The sequence below is a fragment of the Mesocricetus auratus genome, unplaced genomic scaffold, assembly GCF_017639785.1.
Source record: "Mesocricetus auratus isolate SY011 unplaced genomic scaffold, BCM_Maur_2.0 Super-Scaffold_100004, whole genome shotgun sequence".
Taxonomy (NCBI): Eukaryota; Metazoa; Chordata; class Mammalia; order Rodentia; family Cricetidae; genus Mesocricetus; species Mesocricetus auratus.
The window spans coordinates 57,386,771-57,409,437 of NW_024429189.1; the positions used below are offsets into that span (position 1 = coordinate 57,386,771).

Here is a 22,667-nt window from a genome sequence, read left to right on the forward strand (position 1 = left end):
AAGACACAGACTAGCAGAATGGATTCGAAGACAGAACCCTTCCTACTGCTGCATACAAGAAACACACCTCACCCTCAAAGACAGACATTACTTGAGAGTTAAAGGTTGGGAAAAAATTTTTCAATCAAATGGACCCAAGAAACAAGCAGGGGTAGCAATCCTAATATCTAACAAACTAGACTTTAAAATAAAATCAATCAAAAGAGATGAAGGAGGTCATTACATACTCATCACAGGTGAAACCCACCAAGATGAAGTGTCTATCCTGAGCATCTATGCCCCCAATACAAAGGCATCCACATTCGTTAAAGAAACATTATTAGAACTTAAATCTCATCTAAAGCCCCACACAGTTATAGTGGGAGATTTCAACACACCACTCTCACCACTAGACAAGAATACCAGACAGACATTCAACAAAGAAGCAAAGGGTCTAATAGAAGTAATGACCCAACTGGGATTAACAGATATCTATAGAACATTTCATCCACATAAAAAAGAATATACCTTCTTCTCAACACCACATGGAACCTTCTCAAAAATCGTCCACATACTTGGCAACATATCAAACCTCAGCAGCTACAAAAACATTGGAATAACTCCATGCATCTTATCAGACCACCATGCCTTAAAATTAGAATTCAACAACAACACAAATTGCAGAAAACCTACAAACTCATGGAAATTGAATAATGCTCAACTGCACCATCCCTGGGTCAAAGAGGAAATAAAAAAAATTAAAGACTTCCTCGAATTCAATGAGAATGAAGACACAACATACCCAAACCTATGGGACACTTTGAAAGCAGTGCTACGGGGGAAGTTCATAGCACTAAGTGCTCACATGAAGAAACAGGAAAACAGTTATACCAGAGAATTAACATCACAGCTAAAAGCTCTCGAACACAAAGAAGCAAACTCCCCCAGGAGGAGTAGATGCCAGGAAATAATCAAATTGAGGGCTGAAATCAACAAAGTAGAAACCAGGAAAACAATACAAAGAATCAATGCAACGAAGAGTTGGTTCTTTGAGAAAATCAACAAGATAGACAAACCTTTGTCCAAACTTACCAAACAGCAGTGAGTGAACACGCAAATTAACAAAATCAGAAATGAAAAGGGGGACATAACAACAGACTCTGAGGAAATCCAGAGAATCATTAGGTCATACTTTGAAAACCTGTACTCCTCAAAATTCGAAAATTTAAAGGAAATGGACGACTTCCTGGACAGCTATCATTTGCCAAAACTAAATCAAGAACAGATAAGCAATTTAAATAGACCTATAACCCCTATGGAAATAGAAGCTGTCATCAAAAGTCTCCCAACCAAAAAAAGTCCAGGTCCAGATGGCCTCAGTGCAGAATTCTACCACAAATTCAAAGAACAGCTTATACCAATTCTTCTCAAAGTGTTCCACACAATAGAAGCAGAAGGGTCTTTGCCAAACTCTTTCTATGAGGCTTCAATAACCTTGATCCCCAAGCCACACAAAGATACAACCAAGAAAGAGAACTTCAGACCAATATCCCTCATGAACATTGACGCAAAAATACTCAATAAAATACTGGCAAATCGGATCCAAGAACACATCAAAACAATCATTCACCACGATCAAGTAGGTTTCATCCCAGGGATGCAGGGATGGTTTAACATACGAAAATACATCAACGTAATCCACCATATAAACAAGCTGAAAAACAAAAATCACATGATCATCTCACTAGATGCAGAAAAAGCCTTTGACAAAATCCAACACCCCTTCATGATAAAGGTCTTGGAGAGATCTGGGATAACAGGGACATACTTAAACATAATAAAAGCCATATACAGTAAACCAACAGCCAACATCAAACTAAATGGACAGAAACTCAATGCAATTCCTCTAAAATCAGGAACAAAACAAGGCTGTCCACTCTCTCCATACCTTTTCAACATGGTACTTGAAGTTCTAGCTATTGCCATACGACAACAAAGGGGGATCAAGGAGATACAAATTGGGAAGGAAGAAGTCAAACTTTCACTGTTTGCAGACGATATGATAGTTTACATCAATGACCCAAAGAACTCTACCAGGGAACTCTTACAGCTGACTAACACCTTCAGCAAAGTGGCAGGTTACAAGATCAACTCAAGAAAGTCAGTAGCCCTACGATATACAGATGATAAAAGGGCTGAAAGAGAAATCAGAGAAACATCACCCTTTACAATTGCCACAAACAACATAAAATACCTTCGGGTAACGCTAACCAAACAAGTGAAAGACCTGTATCGTAAGAACTTTGAATCTTTAAAGAAAGAAATTAAAGAAGCCCTCAGAAAATGGAAAGATCTCCCATGCTCTTGGATAGGTAGGATCAATGCAGTAAAAATGGCAATCCTGCCAAAAGCAATCTACAGATTCAATGCTATCCCCATTAAAATCCCAGCACAATTCTTCACAGACCTTGAAAGAACAATAATCAATTTTGTATGGAAAAACAAAAGACCCAGGATAGCCAAAACAACCCTGTTCAACAAGGCAACGTCCGGAGGCATCACTATCCCTGACCTCAAGCTCTATTATAGAGATATAGTCCTGAAAACAGCTTGGTATTGGCACAAAAATAGACAGGCAGACCAATGGAATCGAATTGAAAATCCGGGTATTAACCCACACACGTATGAACATCTGATCTTTGACAAAGAAGCTAAAAATATACAATGGAATAAAGAAAGCATCTTCAACAAATGGTGCTGGCATAATTGGAGACTGGCATGTAGAAGAATGCGGATCGATCCATGTTTATCGCCATGCACAAAACTTAAGTCCAAATGGATCAAAGACCTCAACATAAATCTAGCCACACTGAACCTCTTAGAAGAGAAAGTGGGTGGTACCCTTGAAGGAATTGGTACAGGAGACAGCTTCCTGAACATAACACCAGTAGCACAGACAGTGAGATCAACAATTAATAAATGGGACCTACTGAAACTGAGAAGCTTATGTAAGGCAAAGGACACAGTCAGCAAGACAAAAAGGCAGCCCACAGAATGGGAAAAAATATTCACTAATCCCACATCTGACAGAGGGTTGATCTCCAAAATTTACAAAGAACTCAAGAAGCAAGTCTCCAAAACAGCAAAGGACCCAATTAAGAAGTGGGCTGCAGAACTAAATAGAGAGTTTTCAATAGAGGAGTCTAAAATGGCTGAGAGGCACTTGAGAAAGTGCTCAACATCCTTAGCCATCCGGGAAATGCAAATCAAAGCAACTCTGAGATACCATCTCACTCCTGTCAGAATGGCTAAAATCAAAAACACCAATGACAATTTATGCTGGAGAGGATGTGGTGAAAGGGGGACACTCCTCCATTGCTAGTGGGAGTGCCAACTGGTTCAGCCACTTTGGAAAGCAGTATGGAGATTCCTCAGAAAAATGGGAATAAACCTACCACAAGACCCAGCAACTCCACTCTTAGGCATATATCCAAAAGATGCCCATTCATATAACAAAGATGTCTGTTCCACTATGTTCATAGCAGCTTTATTTGTAATAGCCCGAACTTGGAAGCAACCTAGATGTCCCTCACCCGAAGAGTGGATAGAGAAAATGTGGTATATCTACACAATGGAGAACTATTCAGCAGAAAAAAAACAATGGAATCCTGAGATTTGCAGGCAAATGGATGACACTAGAAGAAACCATCCTGAGTGAGGTAACCCAGTCACAAAAAGAGAAACATGGCATGTACTCTCTAATATATGGATTTTAGACATAGATCTGGGGAGTGCCAGCCTACAATCCTATGGCCAGAGAGTCTGGGAAACAGAAACTTCATTTAGTGGCTGGTTAAGTACTGAGCTGAACTCAAGAAAGCCAGTATCAGAGAGGGAGGACTGATGATCAAAGGGATTAAGACTGGGCTGGTTTAACCCCCAGAAACAGCTGACCAGACAAAGGTTAACTCTTGAATCCCAGGCATCAGCCTGGGAATCCAGCATGGGACTGATCAAGACCCCCTAAATCTGGGTGTCAGTGAGGAGGCCTAGGTAATCTATTGAGCCTTGGACAGCAGATCAGTACCCATCCCAAGTATACACACGGACTCTGGACTCCCATAGAACAATGTGAGGTGCACTCTCATCCTGAACTCTTGTGGAAGGGTCTAGGCCCTGCCCTATATGAAATGACAGACTATGGACACCCCCATGGAGGGCCTCACCCTCCCTGGGGGAATGAGGGGATAACGGGGGGGGATGGGGGAGGGCACGGGAGGAGGGGAGGTAAAGGGAGAGGGACCTCGAACTGACTTGTGAAGCAACCTTGTTTCTTATCTAAATTTAAAATGGAAAATAAAAAAATAATAATAAAGAAAAGTTAATTATAAGAACAACATTAAAGAAAAATGTTAGTGAAGTTCTATACCACATTTTTCCTGTTTAAAACATCACTTTTTAGCACAATGACCAGCAAAAAATGCCGTGAGAAGGCTCCTATTTTTGAGGAATCTTATCTCTAGAATATGAATAGATCATCAATGTATTCATTAATAGTCTTTGTCTGGATGGATGTGTTTGATTCATTTATCTTCAAAATGTAATCATGATCTCTACAACCATTCAGCTCATTGCTTTTAGATTTTGGTATTAAATATTGACCACCATATCTTGAAGAACTTCCAGTTTTCAAGTCTCTTTCATTGAATTTTATGAAGTTTGGATTTAAACATCATCTATAATTAATAAATTACTTAGCCCATTTATATCTCTATCAGTTACTTCATATGACTCCTTGGATGCTCCAAATAGACAAAATTCTGTTCATTTCACCTTTGCCTTCTACTGGGATTCAATTTTGATGCCCAGTTTTGATCATGTATGGTTTAACAGAGCATTTTAAACTCATACAAGCAAGTACCACATCAGTTACATTTTAATGTTTTTAGATCACTTGGAATGAACTGTCAATGAAACATGAGAAAATAAAAACTGAAATCAGATTTATAGGGAACTGAGATTTTTTTATCCTGAGTAGAGAATGCTCAAGTTAAAATTGTTGGTAAAGATTTCCAAGATGAGCATATTAAAGAGACTAGCGTACACTAATTATGGGAAGGCAACTGTCTCAGTCATGTTCTAAATTTAATTACAAATGTTTCTTAAATTTCATGCAGAAATTGAGAGAAATACAAGGATTACAGAATCATTTCTGGCCAGAGACCTACAAGACTTTAGTGTAGAGGCTGAAAGATAGCCATTAAGTAGGAGCACTTGTTACTCTACAGAAGGTAAGGGTTCTGTTCAAGTACTGACATGGTGGCTTATAACACCTGTGACTCCAGTTCCAGATTATCTGATGCTTTCTTCTGATGCTTTCTCCATGGGCATTAGGCATACACATGGCCCATGTATATTCATGCAATATAAATATTCATACATGTAAAATAAATGTATTTTTAATTTAAAGAGTGGTAGTACAGATCTAGCTCTTTCTATTCTGCTGACAATGTCTTTTAATTATTCAAGTTTACCTTCATGTAAATCTCCCAGGCTTACTATTGTTTGGGGGGAGGGTAAGGGTCAGCAGGTAGAAAATAGATTGTACTAACTAAAGTGACTTAAGAATGACTTGCAATTTCCCTAGAAACCAGGACAAATACATAAAGTCAGAGAATAGGACAATGGATATTTAAGTAAACTTTCTAGCCATATGATGAGAGTTGCAAACTCAGGGTTCATTCACTTGTACGAACAAGCATCCCTATGCCTCTAACTAACCTACTCTGTAGAGACACAGTCAACATCTACTCCTGCTGGTGACATCATTGTTTTTGTCAGTGCTTCTGTATCATATAAAGTTCTTAAACCCCTGTTTAGCACCAGCTAAAATCTAGATAAATGATAGCTGTTATTGATGCTGTTGACTTGTCAATATGAAGAAGGAGAAAATCCATCACAGTATCTGTTGATATGTTTTTGGCAAAAACATAAGTGTTAGAAAAACCATAAATTTATTGAACACATTTTGAATCATAGGATTAAGCTATATTTTTAAGAATTTCATATCTTATTACAGGTAAGTACTGTCAATATTTACCTCTGGAATAAAGTACTTCATCTAGAAACAGAGGGATTCTGTTCATGTGCATTTACTAGTATAAGGAACATGTGAAGAAAGTCTGAAGTTTATTTCAAAGTGTCCTGGGATGCATCCTGTTTGTGCTGCCTAATCATTATGTCCAACATCTGATTCAGGTCATAAACAATGTTCAATCTGTGTACCTGCTGAATGTAATAAGTACTAAAGTACTCCATATCCAACAATTTATTTCACATCATTATGATATAATTGACTATTAGTACAGTACTTTACGAGGAAAAGTCTCTATTGACTAGCCAAATCATTAGAAGAGAAGACTGAAAATAGAGTCCCTAAACTGTGTAGTATACTACATAGGTCACATTTCCAAAAAATTTGAAAAGACTATTCCAAAAAAGACTATACTTTTAATTTAAACTGTCAATTAGATGCATTTCTAGAAAAAAAAGTTTACTACAAGTTTTACAAACCCAGTATTGCATTAAGATTTCTTAAAATTTCTGTAACAGTAGATACTATGTTCTCTGATCATGTTTCTTCTGTTTAGAACCACTAGCATGTGTTTTGAATCATTTTAAAAACTGCTAGCAAAAATCTACATATTATGTACATTTTCTTAGTGCTCCATCAGATTTATTACACAATTTTAAAAGATCTAATACAAATATTTAAGATAATCACATTTCTTTGTTAATAAGAAATAAAATACCACTAAAACAAAGTATGTGGTAAATTAGATTATCAGTATTACACATGTAAATTGAGATACATGTTGAGTAAATTAGAAAATAAATACCAATCAGGCTTAAAATTATTTGCTGTGCTGCTGGGCACTGGTGGCGCACACCTTTAATCCCAGCACACGGGAGGCAGAGGCAGGTGGATCTCTGTGAGTTCGAGGACGGTCTGGTCTACAGATTGATTTCCAGGACACCCTCCAAGACAATACAGAGAATCCCTGTCTCGAAAAACCAAAAAAATAATTATTTGCTGTGTATATTCCAACTAACTTCTATGTCTTTCAACCTTAATTTTCCCAATCCAGACACCACCACAATATTGTCTTTAAGACAGTGGTTACATTTTAGAACATCATATTAATACTCACCTACTATCCACAGATAGCTTCAATAATTCATATTTGCATTTGCCTTTAGTAGGGAAACTCTTTTACTGAGGGTGAGTGCTGGATATAAGATATAAATACACCTATGAAGAAAGTTTTTAAAAATCCTTAAATATTATGTCATAGTTTACAATACAAAGGTAACTGACCATCCTTATCTACTGAAAATACTTTCATCAGAAAATAAAGAAACCATATTTGTATAAAATTACCTAATCCATGGAAATTATCTTGTCCAAGCCCAGTTTTGATGGTATAAAGTAGCTCTAAACCACAAAATTATCTATGCATAGTATTTCCTTTTGGGCAATGATAGTGAAGCAACAATAACAAAAGTACTTTGTGTTACTGACTGACAAAGACAGTATCTGTTTGCCTAAGCACTAAAGCTTTCATATAGCAACATAAAAGCCTGAAGTCATAGATGTCAGTAATAGGGTTTTCCCTATACATGTCAGAATTTTATAGCTTTTCATCCATTCACAATATTCCTACACTCTTTCTTTGTGATTTAAAAGAATGTTGCCTATCTCTCCTCAACTTCACATAAGTTGCAGATATCTTACAGGACTGAATAAGCAGTAAAGGATACAAGACGACGTGACATATCAAAGACTAAACACTAAGGCAGCTTCCTTTATGGATATAATACTTTTCATAAATCCCTTGGGTCATTTCCTGTCAGAACAGTAAAATAATTCTCAGTTTACTTATGTAGGTAATTTTACAGGAATAATCAACTCTTCACATCGTCTCTATTTCCAATGGACTAGACTGTTGCATCATTATAGGTGATATTGTTAGATGTCTTGGAACACATTGAAATTAACAAATCTTTCTAGGATAAAATTCTTTTCCTAAATAATCCATATGAAAAAGATATACTTAGGCATTACAAAATAATAACAGATAACTGACAAGTAAAGTAAAAACATTATAATGAAAAGAGAAATTTCAAAACTGAAATAATTAAAAATTAATAGCTATATATTATGATAGTATGTAACACATCTCAAAGAAAACAATCCACTTAAATACATTCTACATGTAAAAGTAAAACTTACAATTAAAAGAAGAAATCCTTTTATGACAATATGAGACAAGGAGCCTCCAACAATGCCATTGAGTTTGTTTTCTCTATATTTCTAGCCACAGGAACTACCCTTAATTGTAGTTTATTTCTCCAGTAAGATTATCTTGGAAAATTTTAATTTCTCATTTGCAAGTGGCTACCAATTGGAGATTGCTTTGTGTTAGAGATGAGAGCATGTGTCCACTTCTCCATTCAGCTCTAAGACACTTCTGGTGCAGACCAGTACAGCCCAATGTTCCCTGAGCCCTGTTGGGAGGGTAGATTGGATAGAGACACCTCCTTTAGGGCTGAGTTTAACAAGGTCTCTCAATTTCTGCACATTGTCTGCCTACAGGTTTCTGTATTTGTTCCCATCTGGGTAAGAGGAAGCTTCTCTGATGGCAGCTGATCAATTACTAATCCGTAAGTATAGTGCAAAATATCATGAGAAGTCATTTTATTGCTACGTTCTTTTAGTAGAAAGTTAGTATTTGGCTTTACCCAATATTCCTGGGCTAACTAGTCTCAGGATCTTAGTCACCCAAACACCATCGGGTATGGGCTCTATCATGTGGAGTGGGCTTTAAATCAAATCAGATATTGATTTTTGCCACCATTGAATTAGCATTATCTTTCAGGCAAGACACCATTGTAGATTGGAGAGATGTGGCTACATTGGAGAAGACATTCTTAATTCCATGTGTGGGTAATTTTTTAAAGAACTGTATCTTTGAAGAGACCACTACAGAAAACCACAACCAATTGTAATACAGAGGAGTAGAACCCAGTCCCAGAAGATTCGTTTAAAAAAACACCTCTACACTTAAAGTTCATAGCACACTGCTTAAAATGGAATGGAAGGACTCTAAGATTCAGAGGAGTTCACTGTGAAGTGTGTCTCCTATTAATGACAGAAGCTACTTGCATGAATACTCACCAGTGTGACTGTCCAGATGTGAAGCAAACAAGGAAAACATCAATGGGTATGTGAAAGTGGAGAGGAAAAAAATCTATGAGGCCTAACCTCTGCACAAAGAACTACAGACAACAGAGGAAAGCTGACAACTACAGAGGTTGTCTTCCACAAAAAAGAGCACACCCATTGATTGTCCTTTACCATACGATCTGCCCTAAAAACATAAAAATGCAAGTTACATTATGTCTACTGAACAGGCTATGCTTAGGAATATATATGTACATGCACATAAATATGCATTCAGTAACAATTAATGAATTAAGATGCCATAAATTTGAGGGATAGTGGGGAGGGGTTTATTGGGTTATTTGGAGGAAGGAACGGGGAGAGGTGTTATGATTATAATATCAAAAAAGAAATAAAAAACATAAATGCATACATAAAAGGAAATGTATCATTGGGTGATAAGCTTAATGTACTTTTCGTTCAGCTTCAATTTTGTTAATTTCTAACCAGATCTTCATTATATATTGCCATATGCTGATTTGGGGTCTGGATAATACTTCTTTTATGAAGAGCTTGAGATGTTTTATTAGAAGAATTCTTAAGGGAGGTGGTAAATAGAGAGTGCAGTAGACTGTATTTAATAATAGCAAAAAGAGATGAATAATGGAGGAAAAAGATGGAACCATTTGGAGCAGCATAGGACACAACAGTGGTCAGTGAAGAAGGAACAATAGGAACAAAATATAAAGGCACATGTATATAAGGATGCATGTGAAGCACTGTATGTTAGATAGCATCCTAAACCTCAATTATAAATAACTTTTAAGCAATACAAGAGAAGATTTGGGTTCCGGGGTGTGTGGCTCCTGCTGGGATGGGAAACCCTGTGGCAGTTCCCAGGCAATACCCAGGCATTGAATTGCAGTCCTGGATGCAGGGCCTATTTTACCTGGACCCACTGGACCAGCTGGTCCCCTGGTCTCCTTGGCAGAAGAGAAGACCTGGGATCTGGGGTGCTTGGCTCCTGCTGGGATGGGAAGCTCTATGGCTGTCCCCAGTCACTGGAAGGCATGCTGGGATGAGGGGCCTTGTTTACCTGGATCTGCTGGTTTCCTGGTCTCGTTGGTGGAGGATAAGACCTGGAATCTGCTTGACTCCCGCCAGGATTGGAAGCTCTGTGCAGTTCCCAAGCAATTTCCAGGCACTGGAATGCAGGCCTGGATGCAGGGTCTGTTTTACCTGGTCCTGCCTGACCAGCTGGTCCCCAGGTCTCCTTGGTGGAAAGGAAGAACTGGGATCTGGGGCACTTAGCTCCCACCAGGATGGGAAGTTCTGTGGCCATCCCCAGTCACTCTCATATTGACATTTATCTAGCCTTACTTCAAAAAATCTGACAAACGTAAAACTCAAGTTGACTATGTTCTGCTTCTACTTATAATATGAAAAAATTCCATAACAATTTTCACCTTCTAAACATTCTCTTGGGTTGACCATTGTGGCCTAAGGTTCACAACTTCCTTGATCACACACTCAAGTGAAAATTTTTCCTCATTTCAATGGTTTTTTATAATTTAAAACTTGCCTACATGAGCTGAAGACAACGTCACTTGTTAAAATTCATCCATGATTTTCAATTTACAGCCAATAACACTTTCAACAAGCAGACATATTTTATGTTGTTGGCGTTTTACACCAGAGCTTTTTTATAGAATTTTTCATCTCTGAGTTTCTCAAGGTGCATGTCAATGGATTTGTCATGGGACTTGCAACTGTACAAAACACAGTAATGTATTTATCAATAGGAAAGTTAGAAACAGACCTGGCATAATACAAGGAGCAAAAAAAGCAGATCATCACCATGATGTGGGGGGCCACAGGTGAACAGGGCTTTATTCCTCCCTTCCTGACTGTGAGTCTTAAGAGAGTTTAGAATGATTCCATAGAAGACCAAGAGAAAGGTAAAAATTCCCACACAAATTACTCCACCATTGGCAATGAAAGTAAACATAGGAAGTAGGTGTCAGTGCATGCAAGTCCCAATAATGGATTCATGTCACACATAAAGTGATCAATGACATTAGGACCACAAAAAGAAAGTTTATACACAGACAGAAGTTGAATCAGAGAGTGTACCAGGCCTCCAACCCCAGCTACCAACAACAAGCAAATGCAAACCTGTCGACTCATAATAGTGAAATAGTGCAGAGGCTTACAGATAGCCACATAGCAATCATAGGCCATGAATATCAGAAGGAAGACCTCAACACCACCAAATAAGTGCTCTACAAAGAGCTGGACCATGCAAGCATTGAAGGAGATAGACTTCTTATTATATAATAAATCTATACTCAAATTTGGTGATATTGTATTGCAATAAAAAGCATCCAGGAGTGACAGACATGCAAGAAAGAAGTACACTGGGGCGTTTAAAGAAGGGCTGTCAATCACTGTCACTGCAATGAGCAGGTTTCTCAGCATTGCCATGATGTAGATGAGTAAAAACAATACAAACAATGTTTTTTGCCCAGCAGGATCTTGAGTGAGACCCAGGAAAACAAATTCTGTGACATTGTTACTCTGTCCCATTGACCTTTATATGAGGTTTGTTTCAGAGAGAAGTCAAAACAACATCTGTACTGAAGTGCTTGTGCGGTCATGAAACTTTTCAACATAAAACACTGTCTCCTTATTTTTTTACAATGATGAGCCTGAGTAAAAATTTAGTGAATGACCATTTTTGAGTTCCTCTTCTAAAAATCACAGTAATCCTCCTGTTGATGATTCTATTCCTCCATGGAAATTTTAGTTATGCCTGCAAGTACAAGAATCTGTTTTAAGTGTCAGTATATCTCTATACTTGAGTCAGGTATATAATCTTATTTAAAATAATGTTACTTTTGGCAAATATGTTGGAAATGTTAGGAAAGGGCACCCATTTTTCAGAAATGACTCTATGATGTCAACATCCTTCAATATGTTCTGGAGAGATGACTCAGTGATTAAGAGAACTATGTTCTATAAGAGAGGGCCCTACTTCAATTCTCAGCACCCACACAGTTGGTGATAAACATCTGGAACTCCATTTTCAGTGGGTCCAATGTCATCTTCTGCCCTACATGGGCAACAGTCATGAATATAGTGCAAAAACACACATGCAGGGAAACACATTTAATAAATATTTTAAGTCAGTCTATAAATTAATATAGATTCATTGCTGGAAGGTGTTGTTTTATGTAGAAGATATTTAAAGCATCATATGGGTATTTATGAGCATCCAGCTCATGGTTGTTTTTGCATTATTAGAAATCTGCATGCACTTCTCAAAGGTTTGCTAACTTTATAATACGTTAAATTCAAAAGGATGCTGTGTCTTATAACTATTTAGCACACTGATGTTTTACCTAATTAGTTTGTTTATCTCAGACTGCTTGGTGTCTCTGGAGTTTAAATATGGTCCATTCTACCTATGACTAGACTCTGTTTCTAACACTTTATGTTCACTTGTGCCAATATCATTTAATTGGTCTGTTATTTATAACCCATTATTGGGAACCAACTTTGGCATCCAAAACTACTTTCCTCTTAGAAATATTGGAAATGCTTAGTTAACACAATGGCAGAATGCAGAAACTGAAAAGACAGGTAGAAAAAAGTGAATCATTGCTGAATATAAATGTTTTTCTAGTAGGGGATTTTCAACCTGAAGTTGAGTGTTCAGTTCCCCAAAACACCGTACTAAAAAGGAAACTACATTTAGTGAAAATATAAATGAGTCTCATCATTTTCTAAATATAATTACAAGTTTACCTCCTTGCATACTGAAAATGAAGGGGATTCAAAGAAACACAGTTAGAATCATTTCCAGGGCACTGCCCGAAAAGCATCAGTGAAACATTACTTCTTTTTACTCAATCTACATTTTTTTCTTTTTCAGAGACAGTCCTGCAAATATTAACAAGCTTATTACAAACTCTTGAAAATGGGTTTCCAGTGGCAAGTGAGATTTGATAATTAAATAATGACCTCAATTCTCTCCATGAGTAATAACCAGAGAGATTCTTGGATACTTGCTACAGAACTATGCCATTACTGATGAATACTATGAACTTAGATACCATGTGGCTTATGTTGTATTTTCAGGCTTATTTCTTTGTTATGAAGGTAACTTTAGCCCACAAGATAAGCCTCCCTGTTCTTTTTCATCATCATTTTTAGCACTGGATTATGCTTACATATACTTTCCCTAATGCTTTGTGTATAGTGGTGGTAGTGGTTTGTGGTAGTTTATATGGTAATCCTAAAGTACTTATCAATGCCTAATAAAATCTACATAGATGATAGCAGTGATCTTTGCTTTAGAGCATCTCCTGTAACCAAAGAAAATAAATGATCTCAGTCATAATAAGGATGATTGATTGCCTTGGACAATGAAATACAATTATATATATACATATATATATATGTAAAATCATGAATGCCCTTTGAGGTATACAATTAATTTATAAGTCTTATAAGCCTTAAGAGTTATCTAGGACATTATGCATCATGTATAAATTCTAGAAATATTTTCCTATTCAGAAATGTATCTTGTCTAGAACTAAGAGTGAGATAGGACACATCAAGCAAAAACCCAAGCTTTATTTAGGAACTGACTGTGGCACTCCTGTTTGCATCATTCTCATTACTACCAACATCTGATTCAAGATATCTGAACCTGCAGAATCTACAGACTAAATCAGCACACCTATTGCATGACATGAGTGAAAATATTCTATATCCAGTATTTGTTCTTTGACATCTCACATTCCAAAACTTAATGTTTTTTTAACTATCGGTGCTGTGTTTGACTGGGACAAATCTACTATTTTGTTCACTTTAACATTCCCATAATACTGCAAAGTCATTATTAAACTATACTTTATAATGTAAAATGCACATTTCAATGATTTGATGCTATGAAAATACTAGATGAGTTATACTATACTATAAATAAAAGTATAACATTTCTAGAAAAATAATTTATAGCTTAAGATCATCATAGCATGTTAATTTGGGGGGGAGGGTCTAGGTGACAGTAGAAATGACATTCCCTGAATAATACATTCCCCTCTGTATATGGAACTGAAAGTGACATGCATAAAAAAGTTAAATAAAAAATTTATGGAAAAAATGCCATTCTGACAGGAGTAAGATGGTATCTCAGAGTTGTTTTGATTTGCATTTCCCTGATGGCTAAGGATGTTGAGCACTTTCTTAAGTGTCTCTTGGCCATTTTAGCCTCCTCTATTGAGAATTCTCTATTTAGCTCTGTACCCCACCTTTTAATTGGATCCTTTGGTGTTTTGGAGACTTGTTTCTTGAGTTCTTTGTAAATTTTGGAGATTAGCCCTCTGTCAGATGTGGGGTTAGTGAATATCTTTTCCCATTCTGTGGACTGCCTTTTTGTCTTTTTGACTGTGTCCTTTGCCTTACAGAAGCTTTTTAGTTTCAGAAGGTCCCATTTGTTAATTGTCAATCTCAGTGCCTGTGCCACTGGTGTTATGTTTAGGAAGTGGTCTCCTGTACCAACTCGTTGAAGAGTATCTCCCACTTTCTCTTCTAAAAGTTTCAGTGTGGCTGGATTTATGTTGAGATCTTTGATCCATTTGGACTTAAGTTTTGTACAAGGGGATAAACATGGATCTATCTGCAGTCTTCTGCAGACCCAGTTATGCCAGCACCATTTGTTGAAGATGCTTTCTTTTTTCCATTGTACAGTTTTCGCTTCTTTGTCAAAAATCAAGTGTTCATAGGTGTGTGGGTTAAAATTAGGGCTTTCGATTCCTAACATCTTTACAGTCATTATTTTAAGATTCGCATACAAAATCCCATAGGAAGCCTCTATAGCATAAATAACTATATTTTTCCCTTGTACTCTAATATACTTGGCATATTAGAGTATTAATTTTCTTGTATGAATATTCATTAAAAACTACATTTCTATGTTAACATGTCATACAAAATGTAACACTCATGAATCGATGTAATAAGTAAATAAATTGAACATGTAGCAGATAAATGTTACTTTTATGTATGGAAAAAATCAGGCCATAAAAATAACACAGATGCATTATGTTTGGTTTGATTAATTTATGTGTTCTACCCATTTTTTCAGTTTCAGATAGCTCTGCCAAGACTAGGTAATATTCAATATATTAGTTGTATATCAAAAATATTTACCCACTGTGCCTACTCCATTGGCTCAAGAACTCACCTATTAGATTTCCTTTTGATGGAGAAAGCAATTGTTTCTCTTACTGAGGATGATACAGCAAACAAAGTTCTTAATATACTTTTAAACATATATAAGGACATTCAAATATAATATCAGCACTTACTATACAAAGCTGATTGAACATTCTTACCTCCTCTGAAATATTTTTATAGAAAAATAAAGATTCTTTGATTTGTATGACTATGTTTGAAATTAACCTAATTTGTACAAATATGAGTTTCCAAACTCATTTTATGGAACTAGTAAGAAAAAGACAAAACAAAAATGCTAGGATGATTTCTGCAAACTTTTCTCCTTATACTAAATTTTTGGGATTAAAAATGTCTGCATGTGAGAGATTTACAATAGCCTCCATGCGACTGTCTACTGTAGATCTGTGTAATGGTGGGCCATCTGTGAATTACCCCTAGATACAACAGAGAAGCAGTTTTCTCCTGAGAGGAAGATGTCTTCAGTTACTCATTCAGTAAAAATAAATCTTTAAAATATGTTTCTCACCTTCCTTAAACCATACCCCCAGCTTCATACCCAAGCAACTGAGATTCTTCATGAATTTATACAAACATATAAGGGGCTCTAAGGTAATTATCTCGAAAGTCGGTCAAATTATCCACGGCAGGGACTAGAAACTCCCCAATGTGTCCAGGAGGAGAGAGCAGCCCTCCATGTGGAATGGGCTCTCAAAGTCCATCTGAATGACAGGGATAAATGCTGATCTATTGCCCAAGGCCCATAAGAATGCTGAGGCCTCCTCACTGATAACCACAATTCAGGTTGTCTGGATCAGTCTCATTCTGGCCTGTCAGCTATCAGTCTGGGATCTATGAGCTCCCCCTGGGTTTCTCCAGCCTGGTCTTGACCCCTTTGCTCATCACTCCTCCATCTCTGCAACTGGGTTCCAGGAGTTCAGTTTAGTGTTTACCTGTGGGTATCTGCCTCTGCTTCCTTCAGCTACTGGATGAAGGCTCTAGGAGGGCATACAAGGAAGACGTTAATCAGGTTATCAGGGAAGGGCACTTAAGGCAGCCTGTCCACTATTGGTTAGATTCCCAGTTGTTGCTATCCTTGCAGGCCTCAGGACAACTCCCTAGTGCCATATCTGTTTTCAAACCTATAATGGCTCCTTCTCTTATGGTATCTCTTATACTTATCTCCTCTATTCTTCCCCGATTCAACTTTTGTGTTCCCCCATGTCCCCCTTTTCCCTCCTCTGCGGTCCTTCTCTTTCCCCCAGCTTCCTCGCCCCTCCCACTGTGGGGATTGGGCACACAGGATTCTGTAATGTTCCACTTCTCTGGGTTACCATGCATATCTCTATTAGGGTCCTCCCTGTTTCCCAGATTCTCTGGCTGTGAGATTGTAGGCTGGCACTCCCCTGTTTCATGTCTAAAATCCACATATGAGTGAGTACATACCATTCTTGTCTTTTTGTGACTGGGTTACCTCACTCAGAATAGTTTCTTCTACTGCCATCTATTTGCTGGCAAATTTCAAGATGCCATTGTTGTTGTGTTTCTTTTTTCTGCTGTGTAGTATTGCATTGTTAAAATGTACCATATTTTCTCTATCCACTCTTCAGTTGATGGGCATCTAGGGTGCTGCCAGGTTCAAGCTATTGCAAATAATGCTGCTATGAACATAGTGGAACAGATGTCCTTGTTGCATGAATGTGCATCTTTTGGGATGTTGCTGGATCTTGTGGTAGATTGATTCCCATTTTCCTGAGGAATCTCCATACTGCTTTCCAAAGTGGCTGTACGAGTTGGCACTCCCACCAGCATTGGAGGAGTGTTCCCCTCTCTCCACATCCTCTCCAGCATAAATTGTCTTCAGTGTTTTTGATTTTAGCCATTCTGACAGGAGTAAGAAGGTATCTCAGAGTTGTTTTGATTTGCATTTCCCTGATGGCTAAGGATGTTGAGCACTGTCTTAAGTGTCTCTTGGCCATTTTAGCCTCCTCTATTGAGAATTCTCTGTTTAGTTCTGTACCCCACCTTTCAAATGGATCCTTTGGTGTTTTGGAGACTTGCTTCTTGAGTTATTTGTAAACCTTGGAGATTAGCCCTCTGTCAGATGTGGGGTTAGTGAATATCTTTTCCCATTCTGTGGACTGCCTTTTTGTCTTGTTGATTGTGTCCTTTGCCTTTCAGAAGCTTTTTAGTTTCATGAGGTCCCATTTGTTAATTGTCGATCTCAGTGTCTGTGCCACTGGAGTTATGTTCAGGAAGTAGTCTCCTGTACCAACTCGTTGACGAGTATCTCCCAATTTCTCTTCTAAAAGTTTCAGTGTGGCTGGATTTATGTTGAGATCTTTGATCCATTTGGACTTAAGTTTTGTACAAGGCGATATACATGGATCTATCTGCAGTCTTCTGCATACCAGTACCCAGTTATGCCAGCACCATTTGTTGAAGATGCTTTCTTTTTTCCATTGTACAGTTTTACCTTCTTTGTCAAAATCAAGTGTTCATAGGTGTGTGGGTTAAAATTAGGGTTTTCAATCGGTTCCATTGTTCTACCTGCCTATTTTTGTGCTAATACCAAGCTGTTTTCAGGCTATAGTTCTATAATAGATCTTGAAGTCAGGTATGGTGATGCCTCCTGAAGTTCCTTTATTGTATAGGGTTGTTTTTGCTATCCTGGGCCTTTTGTTTTCCTGATATCTTCTTTAATTTCTTTCTTTAAAGACTCAAAGTCCTTTTGATACAGGTCTTTCTCTTGTTTGCTTAGCATTATCCCCAAATATTTGGTGTTTTGGGGCTATTGTAAAGGTGATGTTTCTCTGATTTCTTTATCATTCCATTTATCATCTGTACATAATACGGCTACTATTTTTTTGAGTTAACCTTGTATCCTGCTACTTTGTGGAGGGTGTTCATTAGCTGTAGGAGTTCCCTTGTAGAGTTTTATATAAGCTATTATATCATCTACAAATAGTGAGAGTTTGACCTCTTCCTTTCCATTTTTTATCCCCTTGATCTCTTTTTATTTTCTTATTGCTATAGCTAGAACTTCAAGTACAATATTGAAGGGATATGGAGAGAGAGGACAGCCTTGCTTTGTTCCTGATTTTAGAGGAATTACATGGATTTTCTCTCACTTACTTTGATGTTAGCTGTTGGTTTATGGTGTATTACTTTTATTATGTTCAGGTATGTTCCTGTTATCCCTGATTTCTCCAGAACCTTTATCATGAAGGGATTTTGGATTTTCTCAAAGTCTTTTTCCACATCAAGTGAGATGATCGATGATCATGTGGTTTTTCTTTTGCAGTTTGTTTATGTGGTGAATTATGTTGATATATTTTCATATGCTTAACCATCCCTGCATCTCTGGTATAAAGCCTACTTGATCATGTTGGATGACATTTCTGATATGTTCTTGGATTCAATTTGCTAGTATTTTATTGAGTATTTTTTGCATCAATGTTCATAAGGGAGATTGGGCTGTAGTTCTCTTTCTTAGTTGGGTTTTTGTGTGGCTTGGGTGTCAATGTAATTGTAGCCTTGAAAAATGAGTTTGGCAATGAATCTCCCACTTCTATTGTGTGGAGGAGTTTGAGGAGTATTAGAATTAGCTTTTCTTTAAATTTCTGGTTGAATTCTGCACTGAAGCTGTCTGGGCCTGGCCTTTTTTTGTTTTGGGAAACTTTTGATGACTGCTTCTATTTCATTAGGAGTTAAAGGTCTGTTTAGATCGCTTATCTGCTCTTGATTTAATTTAGTAAGTGTTATCTATCCAGAAAATTGTCCATTTCCTGTAAATTTTCTAATTTTGTGGAGTATAGGCTTTCAAAGTATAACCTGAAGATTATCTGGATTTTCTCAGTGTCTGTTGTTATTCCTGATTTTGTTGATTGACAAGTTCTCTCTCTGCCTTTTAGTTAGTTTGGATAGAGTTTTGTCTATCTAGTTGATTTTCTCAAAGAGCCTTACATTGATTCTTTGTATTGTGTTCTTTGTTTAGACTTCAACGATTTCAGCCCTTAATTTGATTATTTCCTGGTGTCTATTCCTCAGTGGTAAGTTTGCTTCTTTTTGTTCTAGAGCTTTCAGTTGTACTGTTAGTTCTCTAGTGTGACTATTCTCCAGTTTTTTCATATGTGCACTTGAAGCTATGAAATTTCCTCTGCCTTCAAGTATACCATAAGTTTGGGTATGTTGTGGTTCTTTTGCATTGAATTTTAGGAAGTCTTTAATTTATTTCTTTATTTCTTCCTTGACCCAAGAATGGTGAGGAATGAGGCAATATCTTCTGAACAGATTGGGAACATGGCGAGTGGGGGGAAGTGGGGGCTGGGAAGAAGAGAGGGGGAGAAGGGGAAGAGAGAATAGGTCATGGGGGAAAAGGAAGGTTGAGTGGGGGGAAGAATAGGGGAAAGACAGATTCATAGGTTAGAAGACAGATCTAGCACCAGTGAGACCTCTAGTGATCTAAAGGGATGACACCAACTGGCAAGTTAAGCAATAGTGAAGAAAGTACCTTAAATGCCCATTCCTGATAACGAATTTGACGTGTACCTTATTTGCCAAGCTAGAACCTTCATCCAGTGACTGATGGAAGCAGAGACAAACACCCACAGTTAAACACTGAACTGAACCCATGGAACCCAGTGACAGAGAGAGAGGGGCAAAGAGCAAATTGGCAAAGAATGGGCTGGCAAAACCAGCAGACACAGCTGATCTGAACAAAGGGGAGCTCTTGGACCTCAGACCAACAGCTGGGAGGTTAGCATGGGACTAATCCAGACCCCCTGAGTGTGAGAGTCAGTGGGGAGGCCTGGGCAACCTATGAGGCACTGGGCAGTAGATCAGTGTTTATCCCTGGCAAGCAATGGACTTGGTGTGTCCATAACACAAAGAGGGATGCTCTCTCAGCCTGCACTCTTAGAGGAGTGCCTGGACCCTGCCCTAAGTGAAACGACAGACTCTAGATATCCCCTATGTGGAAGGAAGTGGGGATAGGGTGGGAGGCTGGAGGAATGGTGGGGAGGTGTGGGAGGAGGGGAGGGAGAGGGAACTGGGATTGACATGTGAAGCAAGCTATTTAAAATTAAAGTAATAAAAATATTTTAAAGCAATTGTGCATTATTCAATTTCCATGAGTTTGTAGGGTTTCTACAATTTGTTTTGTTGTTGAATTCTAACTTTAAAGCATGGTCATCTGATAAGATACCGGAACCCCTATAAGATACAGGGCGTTATTCCAATTTTTTTGTAACTGTTGAGGTTTGCTATGTTGCCAAGTATGTGATCGATTTTAGAGAAGGTCACCTGTGATGCTGAGAAGAAGGTATATTCTTTTGTGTTAGGATGGAATGTTCTATAGATGGCTGTTAAACCCAATTGGGTCATAACTTCTGTTAGTCCTTTGTTTCTTTGTTCAGCTTCTGTCTGGTGGTCCTGTCTAGTGGTGAGAGTGGGGTGCTGAAGCCTCCCACTATAACTGTGTGAGAGCTTATGTGTGATTTGAGTTTTAGTAATGTTTCTTTTACAAACATGGGTGCCCTTGTATTTGAAGCATAGATTTTCAGAACTGAGACTTCATCCTAATGGATTTTTCCTATGATGAAAATTAAATGACCTTCTTTATCTCTTTTGATTGATTTTAGTTTGAAGTCTAATTTGATTGACTCTAGGAAAGCTACACCAGCTTGTTTCTTGGATCAATTTGATTGGAAAATCTTATCTCAACCTTTTACTTTGAGGGAATGTTTGTCTTTGAAGCTGAGGTGTGTTTCTTATATACAGCAGAAGGATAAATTCTGTCTTCATATCAATTCTGTTAGCCTGTGACTTCTTATAGGCAAATTAAAACCATTAATATTGAAGGAGATTAAGGACCATTGAGTGTTAATTCTTGTTTGTTTTTGATTTGTTGATGGTACTGTCATTGTTTGTGGATTTATCCCACTTTTTCTTTTGTCTTTTGGTAAAGTTGGATTATCTATTGTGTGTGTCTTTGTGAGCATATTTACCTTCCTTAGATTGAAGTTTTCCTTCAGTACTTTCTGTAGGACTGGATTTGTCTATATGTATTGTTTAAATCTGGTTTTGTTATGGAATATCTTGTTTTCTCCATCTATAGTGATTGAAAGGTTTGATGGGTATAGTAGTCTGGACTGGCATTTGTAGTCTCTTAGTTTTGGTAGAATATCTGTCCTGGACCTTCTCTCTCTCAGAGTTTCAGTGGAGAAGTCAGGTACCATTCTGACAGGTTTGCCTTTATATGTTACTTGGCCTTTTCCTTTTGCTGCTCTTGATATTATTTCTTATTCTGCACATTTAGGGGTTTTACTATTATGTGGTGAGGTGATTTCCTCTTGTGGTCCACTCTATTTGTTTTTCTGTAGGCTTCTTGTACTTTAATTAGCATGTCTTTCTTTAGGTTGGGAAAGTTTTCTTCAATGATTTTGTTGAATGTTTTCTGCACTTTTGAGCTGGGTTTCTTTACCTTCTTCTATACATATTATTCTTAGATTTGGACTTTTCATGGTGTCCCATATTTCCTGGATATTTTGTGTTAGGGATTTGTTGGACTTAAGATTTTCTTTGGTCGATGAGTTTATTTCTCCTAGTGAATCTTCAATGCCTGAGATTCTATCTTCTAAGTCCTGTATTCTGTTGGTTATGCTTGCATCATTAGTTCCAGATCATTTGCTCACCATTTCTAATTCCAGTATTCCTTCATACTTGGTTTTCTTTTTATTGTTTCTATTTCAGCTTTCAAACCTGCACTGTTTGAATTGTTTCTTATAATTTTTGGTTTGTCTTTTCTTCCATTTCTTTAAAAGATTTTCTCATTTCTTCTTTTAGGGTCTCTGTCATGTTCATGAAGTTGTTTTTAAGGTCTTCTCTTCTGTTTCATCTTGTTATTGTACAGTCCCTGGACTCTGGTGGAGTCATATTGTTTTTTCTTTCATTGAATTTGTTCTTGTATTGTCATCTTCCCATCCTTTTTTCAGTGGGTACAGGTGAGGTCACTTCCTTTCCTGGTGCGTATGGGTCCAAGGTTCTCTTCTGGTAGGTGTAGGCAGGTCCATTTCACTGACAGGTCTCACAGTAGATGCAGATGGGTCTCAGGCACTCCCTCTCCTGGTGGGTGGGAGTTCTGCCTTCTGCACTCTGCCTTCTGTCATCTGCCCTCTGCCCTCTGCCCTGATTGGGGGCAGGTGTAGGCAGGCTCTCTCAG

General features: G+C 37.7%; 1 pseudogene; it reads right to left on the reverse strand.

Annotated features, from left to right (window-relative positions):
• Positions 1 to 10,873: 10,873 nt before the first annotated feature.
• LOC101832583 lies at positions 10,874 to 11,788 on the reverse strand (annotated as a pseudogene).
• Positions 11,789 to 22,667: the final 10,879 nt, after the last annotated feature.